The 16,463-nt window shown below is 37.0% G+C and overlaps 1 long non-coding RNA gene across 2 annotated transcripts; it reads left to right on the top strand.

The window, feature by feature from the left end:
• Positions 1-61: 61 nt before the first annotated feature.
• Positions 62-7,090, top strand: LOC149781388 (uncharacterized). Of its 2 annotated transcripts, XR_016414702.1 has the most exons (3): positions 62-150; positions 5,124-5,236; positions 6,633-7,090. It is a non-coding gene; the product is annotated as an uncharacterized LOC149781388 (long non-coding RNA). The 2 variants fall into 2 exon arrangements; XR_016414701.1 differs by lacking the exon at positions 62-150 and having other exon boundaries at positions 3,468-5,236.
• The last annotated feature ends 9,373 nt before the right edge of the window (positions 7,091-16,463 follow it).

The raw sequence follows: 16,463 nt of genomic DNA, 5'->3' as shown, positions 1-16,463 counted from the left end.
CGCGTCAGTTAATCTTACTTAGCACCGCCTTATCGTTACTTATAATAATCACGTGGTCGCCAGCTGTTGTTTTGGTGTGAGTGATTTATACGATGACATAATACAAAGGTAGAAACAAGAAGCCAAGGTGCAACAAAGGTAGACTGAAATGTAAGTAAAGGTTTATTTAAGGTCGAATTGATTTTAGACAACAACTCAGCATAAGCTTTACTGAGCTGTTTACCAACATTAGTGAATATAAGTAACTTTGAGCTTGAATAACTCCAAAAGTGTCGATTGGACTGAGCTCAAATTTCAAAGCTATCTATTTTTAGCAAGTTAAAAGTATGTAAGAGCAAAAAGCAACAAGTTTTATATAATTCAAGAAATAATTTATTTCTCCAAAATACAAAGTGAAAATTGTAAAAGAACTCAAATATTGTGAATTAAATCCCAAATAGTCCTAAAAGTTATATCACCACAAGTCCAAATGTATGAGGCTCAAATTGAATTCCAATGGTATTCCAAATAAATTCCAATATTGAATGTGTTGATATTCACGTGATCTTGAATGTGCTAATGTTCCAATAACCTGTAATGTGTTGGTGCGTTAATAGTCTTTTTATATATCGCAATAATATAATCCAAAATGTCATGGTCTGAATTAACTTTAATTACAGCTTATTGTTTTAGTCCAAGAATATTATTGAATGCAAATTAAAAACTTAACAATACGACTGATTCAGTTTCAGATGTTAAGGCAAGAATGAATAATACTAATGTAAAGAAGATTATATACCCTTCTACTTGACTTAGATCGCAAATACCATTTTCTGATAATACTTTGTTAACTTAATCGGAATTTTCCGTTCTGGAAGATTCTAAGGTCAGAATCAAGACTCTGTATTTAACTTAAACCGAAGTAAACATGATTACTGTTAATGTGCGTGTGTGTGTGTGTGTGTGTGTGTGTGTGTGTACGTGTGTGTGATTTAGATTTTTAACGTAGCTTTAAACAAAATTCAGTCATATCGCTACGATGTCTCCTGTGTGATAGTTTATAGGGATGTCTAGCACTGGCGCATCATGCCGCAGACATGTAGCATGATGTCCCACGCATTTTCACATTATCCTGACACCGGGCCGACCAGTCCTAACACTAACCTCTTAATACTGAGCGCCTAGCGAGGCAGCTGTTAGTACCATTTTTTTTTAAGTCTTTGGTGTGACTCGACCGGGGACTGAACCCACAACCTCCCGCATCCGAGGCGGACGCTCTAACCACTAGGCCACCGGAGCGGTTGATTAATGATAATAATGATCGGAATACTTAGTCCACAATCATAGAGAAATAGTAGCTGTGCATTGTAGTAAAATGTGACTAAGGGCAATTGGTAATACGAATAGGCTTAACGGGGTGGGTGGGTGGGTGTAGGATAGCTAAATTTCACGTATAGTACATAATACGTGAAAAAATTAAATAACGTTTTTATAATTAAAAAAAAAAACTCATTTAAATGTTCGAGGATAATCTATTTTGCATTTTGAAAATTCATTTTATATCAGCCACAAGAGACAATTTGATATTGCATTTTATACGCAATAAATCACGGCATTATGGTAGTATTGAGCTATTGCATGGTAATTATATTGTCGCAAGACCAAACAAGATGCAACGAGCGTTACATTTTTCATAAGACCGCTCCTGTGGCCTAGTGTTTAGAGCGTCTGCCTCGGATACGGGAGTTTGTGGGTTTGATCCCCGGCCGAGTCATGCCAAAGACTTATTAATCTAGTAATAACAGCTGCCTCGCCTGGCGCTCAATATTGAGAGGTTAGTGTTAGGACTGGTCGGCCTCGTGTCAGGATAATATGACTGGGTTGGATATCATGATACATGTCTGCGGCGCGGCATGATGCCCCAGTGCTAGACATCACTATAAACTGCCACGCTGCAGACATCGAAGCGATATGACTGAACACACACACACACACACACGTTGTTCATATATATTGAATTTTGTCTGCAATGTAAGTGACAAACATCACGATGGCATGTAATGGGGGATGCCATATTGACCTTCTTTAGAAGATGGTACTAAGTTCAGTTCTGTTTGGTGTTACGATTGTCACTAATCGTGAATGTTAAGCTAAGTATAGTTCAACATGCTTAATGACATTGACTAAGACACGGATAGAGGAATATTTTCTAAAGTGGATTCTACGGTTTCTCGAATAGGCCATGAATAGGGAAAGGATGTATACTTTTTTGCATTATTAGTTATATGCATATCAATATTTATTTAGTAATATTTGTCTCTATTTGTGATAAATAGTTAATTAAATTGTTTGTGCATAACATTTAAACTCTAGGTAAATTAGCTTTTATAGTTGTATAGTGTAGTCATTTGAAAAGATATCGGATGGTTTAGAAAGCATGATACAAGGACGCTGTTGAATACATCAAGGGTAAATATTATAACAAGTCTTGGATTTTGTACTTGTTGTGTTGAATGTGGCTGGTGGCATTCATCAAGGGTAAATATTAGAACCAAGTCTTGGATTCTGTACTTTAATATGGTTAGTGGTATATATCAAGGGTAAATATTAGAACAAGTCTTGGATTCTGTACTTTAATATGGTTAGTGGTATATATCAAGGGTAAATATTAGAACCAAGTCTTGGATTCTGTGCTTTATGTGTTGAATGTGGCTGGTGGTATACATCAAGGGTAAATATTAGGACAAGTCTTGGATTTTGTACTTGTTGTGTTGAATGTGGCTGGTGGCATTCATCAAGGGTAAATATTAGAACAAGTCTTGGATTCTGTACTTTAATATGGTTAGTGGTATATATCAAGGGTAAATATTCGAACCAAGTCTTGGATTCTGTACTTTATGTGCTGAATGTGGCTGGTGGTATACATCAAGAGTAAATATTAGGACAAGTCTTGGATTTTGTACTTGTTGTGTTGAATGTGGCTGGTGGCATTCATCAAGGGTAAATATTAGAACAAGTCTTGGATTCTGTACTTTAATATGGTTGGTAGTATGGTTAGTAGTATATATCAAGGGTAAGTATTAGGACAAGTATTGGACGCTGTACTTGTGTTGAATGTGGCTGGTGATAGTCTTCAATATAGACTCTGGCGGCATCCAATTTACATAAATCAGGAAATAAAAAGGCAATAATTGGAAAAGCATGTGCATTTGCGTTAAAGAGCCATGAAGTGGCTTTTATTTTAGGAAAAATACAGACGAATGGAAAAAGACAATTCGAAGTTCATTTAACATATATGTTAGACATACTTCATCATGTTGTTACTTTTCTGCATCCATCATTAATGGTAATTCTTTGACTATATAATCAAACTTAAAAAGATACTCTACTAGTGTAAAGGTAATGATAAAAAATTATATGTGGAAAATACATTCAAGCAAGGAACACTGCATATGATACTGCGTTAGTATTAAACTATTAAGAACACACACACACACACACGAGGTAGAGGTCGGATACTCAGCATTCCCTCCTCCTATTACCCGTTTTCCTAATGTTCGGAAATGTATTTGAAGGAGAAAGCAATTTTTTTTCTTCTTCAGTAAATTGTTTTTCTCCGAGAATACTTGCCTAATCACATTAGTCTGAAACTAAAACAATGCGCTATTCATGCAATGAGTCTGAAACACCAACACGGCGCTATTGTGATAATGAGTCTGAAAATCCAACATCACGCATTTCGTTACAATGATTCTGAAACACCATCATGGTGTTATTCATGCAATGATTCTGAAACTCCAACACCGCGCTATTTGTTACAATGAGCATGAAACTCCACAACACTGTACTATTTTTATAATGAGTCTAAAACTCCAACACCGCGCTATTCGTTGCATTGAGTCTGAAACTCCAAAACTGCGCTATTATTCTAATGAGTCTGAAACTCCAATACCGCCGATTTCGTTACATTGACTCTGAAACTAAACACTGCGATATTCATGCAATGAGTCTAAAATTCCAATACCGAGCTATTCGTTATAAAGTCTAAAACTCCAACACCGCGCTATTCGTTATACTGAGTCTGATACTCCAACGCTGCGCTATACTTATGAGTCTGAAACTCCAACACCGCAATTTTCTTTACATTGAATCTGAAACTAAAACCATGTGCTATTCATGCAATGAGTCTGAAACTCCAACACCGCCCTATTCATTACATTGAGTCTGAAACTTTAACACCTCGCTATTTGTTTCATTGAGTCTGAAACTCCAACACCGCACTTTTTCGTTACATTGAGTCTGAAACTAAAACACTATTCATGCAATGTGTCTGAAACTCCAACACGGCGCTATTGTGATAATTAGTCTGAAACTCCAACACCGCTCTTTTCGTTAAATTGAATCTGAAACTCCAATACGGTGTTACTCATGCAATGAGTCTAAAACTCCAACACCGCGTTATTTGTTACATTGAGTCTGGAACTCCAACACCGCGCTATTCGTTTCATTGATTCTGAAACTCCAAAACTGCGCTATTGTTATAATGAATCTGAAACTCCAACACCGCGCTCTTGGTTTCACTGAGTCTGAAACTCCAACACTTCGCTATTCTTACAAAGAATCTGAAACTCCAATGCCGCCCTTTTCGTTACAATGACTCTGAAACTAAAACACTGCGCTATGCATGCAATGAGTGTGAAACTCCAATATCGCGCTATTCGTTATGTAGTCTGAAACTCCAACACCGCGCTATTCGTTTCATTGAGTCTGAAACTCCAACACCGCGCTATTCGTTACATTGAGTCTGGAGCTCCAGCACTGCGTAATTTATACGCTGGAGCTCCAGCACTGCTGACAAAATGATTTACATAGTCTCAGATACTGAATCAGAAACTCAAGCACTGCTGACAAAAATAATTGACATAGCCTTAGGCTTTTTCAAGATATGCCTGTGATAAACAAAATGGAATGTGTGATAGATATGAAGTAATTAGGATATTGTTTTTCTTAATGTTGATTTGGAAAAAGAGGGTGTGTTTGTTATTGTTTACAAATGATGTTATGTAATAGTAGTCCTAAAGCTTCTTCATTCCCTCTCTTTCAATCTCTTCTTTAATTTCTACGATATGTTTTCCTTCATCGAGAGCCAACAGAATATAGCCGAATGCATCGGACGGAGGGCGTACATCAAGCAAGGAGACGAAAAATGGTGAATGAGGTGAAACCAACTTTACCCCCAAGATCGGAAATCGCCAAGGTTACTTTATTAAAGATTGGAAATCGCCAAGGTGTACTGTATTAAAGAATGCTGACAAAAACTGCATGCCTGATGTTATGTACATTTAATTTAATTACTTGTTTGTTAGTTTTAAGAAAAAGTTTATTTCATTACATGCTATGACAATGTAACATTGTATGTTGGACTTGACCTTGTCCAAAATTGAATTAATTTCTGCTTGACCCAAATTGACTCTTTTTATTAATCAATGTAAACAATTGATACATAGCTTCATTGTTCTCTGTGTTTATGAACTTAATATCAGAATTATTATTAATAGAAGAAGGAAATATCTGTATTTGGGTCAGGGTTTTGGACTTTCTTTAGTGGATTGTACAGGTTATGGTTCAGGATCATTCTAGAATGTTTTTTTCCATAGGTAAATGTGTTCTCTTTTAGAAAATGCTAAGTGTGACCTGAGGTCACGTAGAAAACTATATAATATTGTAATTGCGAGGACTTGGTCATTCGTGTTTAACACCTAGCACTTTCAAGTTGTATTATGTTGTGACCAGTTTGGGCCGAATTTTATTTTCTTCAAATTATTAAATTCAAGTAATTATTTTCTCTGGAAAAACAAAAGTGCTCTGATAACATTCTTGGATAGAGACGGTCACTGGAATTGATGTTATATTCAAACCTGGAATTATATTTCTGTGATTCAACAAAAGACTGTTGACAGATCAGCACTTTATTAGCTACCACAGACACGTCATCGACTTCAGTTTTGGGATTTTTCTGGACTTTTACTGAATTTTATTCAGACTTTAAACTACTAGGACTTGTATCTGTAATTCTTTTATTATTTTGGGACTTAATTCGCAATACCGTTAGTTATTTGTTTCCCATTTTCACTGCATTCTAAAAAATAATTATATTTATTAAATTGTACAAAGCTTGTTGTCTTCCACTCCTTTTTGTTACTTGTTTTAAGAGCATAGACTCGTAACAATGCATACGGGTTTTCCATTTGGCTTTTGAAAACCGCTTTCGATTACAACTCTTTAATAATATCTTGCGACCCATCCGACCGTCTACAGATTAATAAAACTTTGATTCCAGCACGGATTTTGAAAAGTAAGTTTATTAAATTATTGAACGGTAACGGACTGGCTTATAATTTGCACCAATTTCCAAACTTAAACGAAAATGTAATTTTTTTTAATTCGATAGAATATTTAAATTATAATATGTGGTTAACACAAATGGTCGTTAGAGACAGCCCAACGTTAAAAAATGGACAGAATTTTTAAAAGAGTATAATTGGCGTTTTAACTCAATATTCTGCGCCTTCTGAAGAAACCTTTTCGAACTTAGCATTCACGAACAGTGTGGAAGGGACAATTAATTAATACGCACACTTTATTTTTAATAGTTGCACATGGTCAATGGATCGCCGACATGCGACTTGAATTCAAGATCAGCCAGTCAGTTGTCTTGCCACATCATTCCACTCACAGTCGGACGCCAGCCGTCAAAGAAAAGAGATTGTTGGAACCGAATCATTGTGAATGAAGTCGAGATGATGTTGCCTGCCTTTGCTACGGGTTGTTCTGTGCTACTCTACTGTGATATGGAAGTAAGTGGCCTAACTGCAGTACACGAATAAAGCCAGGGCAGATAACAGTCTACATACACCCACATCAACCCCTGTTAAATGGAGCATCATCAGTAAGCTATTAGGAATCCACCACGGAAGTAGGTAATGAATAGAGCAGAAAGCCTGGAGACGAACCCTGAAAGAATGAAGTGAGGCGCTGTCCAGCATCCCACAGAACCCACCCCCGGAGAAACGAACCAGGGCAAGTGACATGAATGCTGAAGGAAGAGTAGCGACTAAATATAAAAAAAAGGAAATGTGGTGCTGACCGTCTTCGTTCCACTGAACCCAATACCAGGAGAATTCAGCAGTGACCGGCTGCTTTGAAAATGGCATGGTTTCCATTTGGTTTTTGAAAACTCTTTTCGTTCATAACTCTTTAACCTGCATTTGACCATTCTGTAACTGCCGTCTGAAACAGAACTATAGTTTTATGGAAATAATATCACTAAATTATTCAAAGGTATCCTGTATCCGCCGATTGGTTTACATTTTGTTGGAAATATTAAATATAATGTGTACTCTTAATTCCAATTTTAAATGAAGTAAGTAAACAGATAGATGATTACAATTTTAAAATATGTGATTAATACTTAATTGACCAATAGAGATAGCTAGACTTTTACAACTGGTCAGAATTTGATTTAAAGTACATCATGGACGTTTCAACTAATGATTATGCTGCCGCTTTGCGCCTTTGGATATGCCTTTTCTAAATTAAACTCGAACGTACATTGGGTGTTGAATATCACAAATAATTCAATAGTACAGCAGCGTGTGCAATTTTTTAAAATAGTCGTGCATGGACATGTGACCGATATAGGACTTTTATAAATATCAGTCAGTAATTTGTATTGCCAAAACATATTTCATTCACCAAGAGAAGGAAGGAGTCGGGTAAAATAATTAAGAACGGAGATCCAAGCTGTACGGATGGGAGGAAGGGGAATGGATTGCTGTCACCACATGACCGCATCCAATGCAGATAAGTCAACCTACTTCCCCCTCGGGAGAAAAGAGTAGAGGCTGCAAGGAAGGCCACATGAGATGACGTCTGGAGTTCAGCCACAAGTAGCCAACGTGAACCAGTAGTCTAAAAGAGAGTGACGCTTAGGAGTTGTCGGTCACCACCGACCCCAAAAAGGCTGACAGAATAGAGATTTTAAATTTTGGCTTTCGGAAACTCTATTTTGATTGCAACTTTACATAATGAATAATGTGACTTTTTCAATCTATCGTCTAAAATTAAAACCAATGCAAGAGTATACATTTGGGAAAATGATCACTAATTAATTCAAGAGCAACTCACACTCGTAAAGTTTTGCACATGTTTTGACACATACATGCACTAACTTTGAATAAAATAAGGAGATTGCATCTAGACACAATTATTACAATTAAAATTTAACATGTAATTGCGTTAATAGGAAAATTCCGACTGGGCAGACTTTGACTCAGAGGGTATGCTTGACGTTTCATTTCATGATTTCGGTGCCGCTTTGTGGTTCTGGACAAGCACGTGATTAACTTAGCTTCAAACATACTTTTATATTCGCCAAACAGTCAAAAACGAATTATTTAAGCTCATCGTTGCTGCAATTATATTCATTCATTCTAAGTCTGTCGCCAGCCGTCGAAGGTCGAAATTGGGCAAAGAACAACAGAGCAAAACTGCATGTAGTAGATGGGGGGGGGGACTTTCTGTGGTCTGCATGGATTGTCTGAGAACTTTTGTGGCTCCATTTTATCAGGTACAATCAAAGGTCAAGTTACTCCCCTGTCAGATCGATTAAACGCCTAAAGTATAAGTAATACGGCACTCGACGAAATAATGTCTATATTTCAGCAATGAAGTAGTCTTATGTTACGTGTTTGCGCTCGAATAAACAGTAACACAAGAAAAAGTGAAAACAACAAGCTTTGAAAAATGTAACAAGTTATTTGTTTCCATGGAAAAATACTGTAAAAATGAAGAAAAAAAGGACTTACGGTTTTAAGAATCAAATCGAAAAATAATTGAAGAATAATCCACGAATAACATTTTAGAAGTCCTAATAATACAATGTTATAATGAATTCAAGTTCGAGTCCCGAAGAAGAATCCAAGATGGAAGGCGATGACGTATGCTGTATCCTGCTCAATGTCTACAGTTCCTTGTAGAAACATAAGAAATAATCCGGTGTTTGAATTAATGAAATTTCTTTGTCCAAGAATTATGTATGAACACACAAATATTGCCAGGAAAAAAGAATTATTCCTTTTGAGTACAAATAATTCGAATAAACATTAAAATAACTCCAAACTGACACAACAAAAGAACACGTTGACATCAAGTGTTTTAAGCCCAGACTGAGATTATTTCTCTAAAACAATGATTATACAGTAATTCTGAGGCGCAGAATGGGAGCCCGTATGAGGGTCACATGATCATGTTTACATCACGTACTCAAAACATGGCCCTGAAGAAAACCAATCATTTTACTCTAAGAATAAAATATAAAAAGGTTGTTTACTTTAATAAAACTATTTACAAGCCTAGGGTCACGTATTCAATACAGTCTCGATCTCACTCTTATTATTCCCACAATAAATAAAAAATGCTTGTTCACGTTACTGTTACTAATTCTGAATTAAGATCGGGAACTAGGTCAGCTTTATGTGTTTACAAATGAATCAGTCACGGGCAAACTATTTTCTGAAACGATTCCCAAATCACGTGAACAAGATTATGTTATATTAGCATGTATAATAAAAATACATTTTAAATCCGACAAGCAATCAATAAAATTAAATTATATAGGAATAAATCAGATGTACGTAACACCTCCCCCATATATGATAAAGCTTTCTTTTTACCATGAATTAATTAAACATGAGGTTAAAAAAAAAAAACATAGGAAGAACTCTTATGAATTATACACAGTGTACATGAAATATTCTTCACACGGTAAGTGCATCTGCTATTAAATCATCTTTTCCCTTGATGTGCCTGATGCCAATTTTATATTCCTGTAACAACAAACTCCAACGTAGTAGTCTTTTATTTTTATTTTTCATCTTGCCGATGAAAGTAAGGGGGTTGTGGTCACTAAACACAACAATCGAAGGAGCTGAACTAAGGTAAACTTCAAAATGTTGTAAGGTTAATATCAAAGCCAAACATTCCTTCTCAATTGTTGAATAATTCATTTGGCGCTTATTTAATTTCTTGGAAAAATAGCACACTGGATGATCAATACCACTTTCATCATCTTGAATCAAAACTGCTCCAACCCCAAATTCACTTGCATCAACAGACAATTTAAATGCTTGGCTGAAATTTTGAGCTGTAAGAACCGGTGCAGTTTTAAGTATGGCTTTTAACTTGTCAAAAGCCTCCTGACATTTTTCAGTTCAAAGGAACTTTTTTTTCTTACTCAATAAATTTGTCAAGGGTTCAGCAATTATAGAAAATTTGGAACAAAATTACCTATAGTATCCGGCCATACCTAAAAATCTCATCAGTTTCTTTTTATTTCCAGGCACAGGGAATTCAGAGATAGCATCGACCTTAGCATCTGTAGGTTTAACTTGTCTGTGTCCCACGATATGTCCTAGAAAAGTTAAACTAGCATGGCAGAACTTACTTTAGGACAAAATAATTGTCCAACTTACATCTGAGCCTGTCAAAGAATTTCCGAATTGTTGCTAAATGTTCTTTCCAGGTGTCGTTGTAGATGATGACATCATCGATGTAAGCATCACAATTGTCTAGACCAGAGGTAATCATATTCATGAGACACTGAAATGTACTTGGCGACCCTTTCATCCCAAACGGCATTACTTTATATTGGTAAAGTCCATTTGGAGTCACGAAAGCTGAAATTTCCTTTGCTCTTTCCTTTAGTGGAATTTGACAAAATCCTTTCAGAAGATCAAATTTGGTGACATACTTGGCATTCCCGATCTTATCAATACAGTCATCGATTCTTGGTAATAGGAATGAATCTGTTTTTGTCACACTATTCACCTGCTTATAATCAGTACACATACGGAGAGTTTTATCTGGTTTTGGAACAAGTATGCAAGGTGAACTCACTTTTCCTGGGCTCTATAAAATCATTCTCCAGCAAATATTGAATTTCTTTTTTCAAGTATTCCTTTTTGAGAGGGTTCATCCTGTACGGGTGTTGTTTCACAGGTTTGGAATTTACAATTTCAACGTCATTGAAAATTTTGTTCGTTCTTGTAGGAACATCTGGAAATAAGTGCAAATATTTATATAAAAAAATAACTGTTTAAGTTCATTTCTTTCTTGCACTTGCAAATGTGAAAGTTTCTGAATTCCGAAGATTTGTCACTCCAATGTTAGTAGAATCCGATGATATTCCTTCAATTAAATCTTCACTGAGTGGGACAGGTACAACTAAATTAATAACATGTTTAACCTGGATATCTCTTTCAATATACTCTTTCAGCATGTTTATGTGACAGAGTTGTTTTCTTTTACGCCTCCCAGGAGTATTTATGATGTAATTTAAATCATTTATTTTCCTGTCAACTTTGTAAGGACCATAATACTTGGCCTGAAGAGGATTTTGTGGTATTGGCAAGAGAGCCAGGACTCCATCACCAGGCTGAAAGCTCCTTTCCTTCGAGTTTTTATCATATCTTGACTTCATTATTAATTGAGTAGAGTGCAGATTTGCTCTTGCGACCTCACAAGCCTTTGACAACTTATACTTAAAACTGGAAACATAATCAAGAAAATTCATTTCAATATCTTCATTAGAAAGAAGTTTCTCTTTCAATAACTTCAATGGTCCACGCACAGTGTCCAAAAACCAGTTCAAAGGGACTGAAGCCTAGAGATTCTTGAACTGATTCCATAACAGCAAACAATAGTAAATGAATGAGATCAAAGAGAAGTAATCACAAGAGATTATCTGCTCCGAAATAGCCGACAGACAGTAGGTTTATGATCTGACCATCGCAAAACACCCTTTTATTAAAATTCAAACCAAATACAAATTCTATTCTTCGATCCATCGTATCGCAAAACACCCTTTTATTAAAAGTAAAACCAAATACGAACTCTATTCTTTCGACCCAGTGCCTAAACCAAACTACTGTAAAATTTCATCCTCACCTCGACAGTTGTTTATTTGAAGGGTAATTTGTAGTCGTTACAGATGTATTCTCTTTGAACACAACGAGTACATCCTGTACACAGAAGTCTGAATTTGAAAGAGATAGATAAAATGTAACTAGACACAATTATGAAAATTTAAACATGAGCGATATATATATATATATATATATATATATATATATATATATATATATATATATATATATATATATATATATATGGCAAACACGGGAATTTAGACAGCAGAATAGAATTTGGCCATGAGTATATAACTGGCATACATTTTTATTTCCGGTACTGCTTGGTGCTGTTGGACATGACATTTTAGATTCGTCTCTTGAGACGTAAAATTTAAACAGTAAGCTATGGGCGCAATTATATGCAGTCGCATATGACTTTTATTCAGTCAGTCTTTCTGCCATTTGTTGTTGACCAAATAACAACCAAGAGTTCAATCATTAATAGCCGATTGGTTCAGTGGGCCAGTTAGGACATGTCAGGCACCTGCTGAGCAGGACCCAGAGGTACTTTAAAAAAGAGTAGACTAGCATAGGCCACCTACTTTCCTTTTTAGATGGCAAAACGACTAGTAATAGATGTCATAAATAAGAAACGTAACGGGAAAAAGTGAATGGGAGACGACTTCCGCAGCGGCATCAAACATCAACAGTAACCATTAGAAGATTTTATTTCGATAGTCGAGGATTGGAAGAATGAGGCTAGTCAGCCTCGCTTTACCCTGTCCGTTTTTCTGGATCCATGGTAGCAGGATTGGTAGGAAAATATAGGATCTGGATGTGGATCCCAGCGTGGCAGGTGCTGACAGCAAAACCTTTCGAGAAAAAGGTATTTTTCATTGGTGATCCAACGGCCACCCAGGCTGATAGACATATAAATACTAGTCATTGGTAATCCAACGGCCACCCAGGCTGATATATATGGAAATACTAGTCATTGGTAATCCAACGGCTACCCAGGCTGATAGATATGGAAATACAAGTCATTGGTAATCCAACGGCCACTGATAGACATGGAGATACTAGTCACTGGTAATCCAACGGCCACCCAGGTTGATATATATGGAAATACTAGTCATTGGTAATCCAACGGCCACCCACGCTGACAGATATGGAAATACTAGTCATTGGTAATCCAACGGCCTAACAGGCTGATAGACATAGACATACTAGTCATATGTAATCCAACGGTCACCCAGGCTGATAGACATGAAAATATGTCATTTGTAATCCAACGGCCACTGATAAACATGGAAATACAAGTCATTGGTAATCCAACGGCCACACAGGCTGATAGATATGGAAATACTAGTCACTGGTAATCCAACGGCCACCCACGCTGATATATATGGAAATACTAGTCATTGGTAATCCAACGGCCACTGATAGACATGGAAATACTAGTCAACGGCCACTGATAGACATGGAAATACTAGTCATTGGTAATCCAACGGCCACCCACGCTGATATATATGGAAATACTAGTCATTGGTAATCCAACGGCCACTGATAGACATGGAAATGCAAGTCACTGGTAATCCAACGGCCACCCAGGCTGATAGACATGGAAATACTAGTCATTGGTAATCCAACGGCCACCCAGGCTGATATATATGGAAATACTAGTCATTGGTAATCCAACGGCCTAACAGGCTGATAGACATAGACATACTAGTCATATGTAATCCAACGGCCACCCAGGCTGATAGACATAAAAATACTAGTCATTTGTAATCCAACGGCCACTGATAAACATGGAAATACAAGTCATTGGTAATCCAACGGCCACCCAGGCTGATATATATGGAAATACTAGTCATTGGTAATCCAACGGCCACTGATAGACATGGAAATACTAGTCAACGGCCACTGATAGACATGGAAATACTAGTCATTGGTAATCCAACGGCCACCCAGGCTGATATATATGGAAATACTAGTCATTGGTAATCCAACGGCCACCCAGGCTGATATATATGGAAATACTAGTCATTGGTAATCCAACGGCCACGGATAGACATGGAAATGCAAGTCACTGGTAATCCAACGGCCACCCAGGCTGATAGACATGGAAATACTAGTCATTGGTAATCCAACGGCCACCCAGGCTGATATATATGGAAATACTAGTCATTGGTAATCCAACGGCCACCCACGCTGATATATATGGAAATACTAGTCATTGGTAATCCAACGGCCACTGATAGACATGGAAATGCAAGTCACTGGTAATCCAACGGCCACCCAGGCTGATAGACATGGAAATACTAGTCATTGGTAATCCAACGGCCACCCAGGCTGATATATATGGAAATACTAGTCATTGGTAATCCAACGGCCTAACAGGCTGATAGACATAGACATACTAGTCATATGTAATCCAACGGCCACCCAGGCTGATAGACATAAAAATACTAGTCATTTGTAATCCAACGGCCACTGATAAACATGGAAATACAAGTCATTGGTAATCCAACGGCCACCCAGGCTGATAGACATGGAAATACTAGTCATTGGTAATCCAACGGCCACTGATAGACATGGAAATACTAGTCAACGGCCACTGATAGACATGGAAATACTAGTCATTGGTAATCCAACGGCCACCCAGGCTGATATATATGGAAATACTAGTCATTGGTAATCCAACGGCCACCCAGGCTGATATATATGGAAATACTAGTCATTGGTAATCCAACGGCCACGGATAGACATGGAAATGCAAGTCACTGGTAATCCAACGGCCACCCAGGCTGATAGATATGGAAATACTAGTCATTGGTAATCCAACGGCCACCCAGTCTGACAGACATATAAATACTAGTCATATGTAATCCAACGGCCACTGATATACATGGAAATACTAGTCATTGGTAATCCAACGGCCACCCAGGCTGATATATATGTAAATACTAGTCATTGGTAATCCAACGGCCACCCAGGCTGACAGACATATAAATACTAGTCATATGTAATCCAACGGCCACCTAGGCTGATAGACATGAAAATAGTAGTCAATATAGCCGATCAAAAACTTTTTTTGTGTTTTTTTATGTACGTGCGTGTATAAATTAAATTACTGTAAATTTTGTTAATTTATATTTTTATTTTTAGTTTTGTTTGTTTAATTTTTTCATTGTAAACTGTATTCATTTAATTTTATTTCAGTTTTGAATTAAAGAAAATAGTGCGTGTAATCCAACTAACCGGACACCACTTTTTATTAAGATATTACAAAGATGACTTTAATATCCTGAACGGACATCATTGTGCCTTCCCAAATCCGACCTTTACAGGGTGAATTTGTTTAATACTCGCATGTATGCATGTGGGTATGATAATGAAGATTCTGAATATGTTGTTTTTCTATTGCCTTAATAATTGACCAATGGGTCCTGGCCCCTTTGCCGTATATGTCAATATAATCCTTATGTAACTCTAGATTTAATTTTTAATGGTGACATCAGACTAATAAAGAAAAAGGCAGACTTTGTAATATTCCTAAATGTTCAGAAGTATATCCACGAAAATAATTTTTTCAATATTTATTCTAAGCAATAAGTCGAATGGCCAAGGGTGACTGCAACTAGCGCATATTTCTGTCCTCTCTCTTCTTCTCTTTATCTCCTTCCCTCTGTCTTGCACATTTATTGCTTATTTGCTTAATTGTATACGTATATATTGACTCTCTTTTGAATAAATAATGTAATTTATGGTTGGTATGACGAGAGTTAGTTATCGACTATAACGTGTTATAAATCAATGATATGCGAAAAGGCACAAACATGTTACTAACCGACCGGTCAAGGTCACCACGACCGAGTTAAAATCGGTCTACTCCAGCGGAGGCAAATTTCAATTAAAAAGAAAGTTTTTTTGAATATATGATACTTTTCTGCCTGTGGAAAATGTAAGAAGTGTCACCATTTCAGAAAGTGGTCTTCATTGACTCTTTTTATATTTAACGACTCTTATTGGAACATTTTATTGATCAATGTGAAACAGTTGGTCATTCCAAGGACGTAAAGCACGGTGTGTGTGTGTGTGTGTGATTAGGATTTTTAACGTAGCTTTTTAAAACAAATTCAGGCATATCGCTACAATGTCTGCAGTGTGACAGTTTATAGTGATGTCTAGCACTGGGGCATCATGCCGCAGACATGTAGCATGATGTCCCACCCAGTTACATTATCCTGACACCAGGCCGACCAGTCCAAACACTAACCTCTTAATGCTGAGGGCCAAGCGAGGCAACTGTTAGTATCTTTTTTGTAAGTCTTTGGTATGACTCGGCCGGGGATCGAACCCACGACCTCCCGCATTTGAGGCGGATGCTCTAACCACTAGGCCACTGGAGCGGCCGTAAAGCACCGGCACAAACGTGAGTACAAATATCACTGACATGTTATAACATAACCTCCATCAGTTAAGAACAAATTCTCAGAATGTACAAAAATG

This window comes from Sinohyriopsis cumingii, chromosome 15 (genome assembly GCF_028554795.1).
Source record: "Sinohyriopsis cumingii isolate HCF-2022 chromosome 15, ASM2855479v2, whole genome shotgun sequence".
Classification (NCBI taxonomy): Eukaryota; Metazoa; Mollusca; class Bivalvia; order Unionida; family Unionidae; genus Sinohyriopsis; species Sinohyriopsis cumingii.
This window is presented reverse-complemented; position numbering and strand designations above follow the sequence as displayed.